Source organism: Elephantulus edwardii, unplaced genomic scaffold (assembly GCF_000299155.1).
Source record: "Elephantulus edwardii isolate Elephantulus edwardi_28Jun2011 unplaced genomic scaffold, EleEdw1.0 scaffold00292, whole genome shotgun sequence".
NCBI lineage: Eukaryota > Metazoa > Chordata > Mammalia > Macroscelidea > Macroscelididae > Elephantulus > Elephantulus edwardii.
The window spans coordinates 43613-44165 of NW_006400042.1; positions in this window are offsets into that span (position 1 = coordinate 43613).

Sequence of the window (553 nt, forward strand, 5' to 3'; positions counted from 1 at the left end):
TGTTTTGGGCAGAACATTAAATGATTCAGAAAGCATTAAAATAATATGAAAGGAGTATAGAGTCACTGTTCCAAAAGGATTTGGCTGACGTGGAAAAATGTGATGAAAAAAGGTATGGCCAAGAGCTTGTGGTGATGAAGGAAGAAGTTCAAGCTCCTCAGAAAGAAATGGGGGTGGGGGGAGGAAGGGGAAAGACCAGAGCAACTGATGGCATACCAATATATTTCTACAAACAGACCCTACCCTGGACATGCTCACCAAGGTGTACCAAGAAATCTGCAGGTCAACCACCTGGCATCTGACTGGAGGAGATCTCTATTTGTTCCCATTCCAAAGAAAGGTAACCCAACAGAGTGTGGAAATTATCACACAATATCTTAAGATCACACGTAAGCAAGATTCTGCTGAAAATGATCCTTCAATGACGAGAACAATTCATCAGCAGAGAACTGCCAGATGTGCAGGCTGGGTTTCGAAAAGGCCATGATACCAGGGATATTACAGCTAATATAAGATGGATCCTGCCTGAAAGCAGAGAGTAACAGAGGAATGT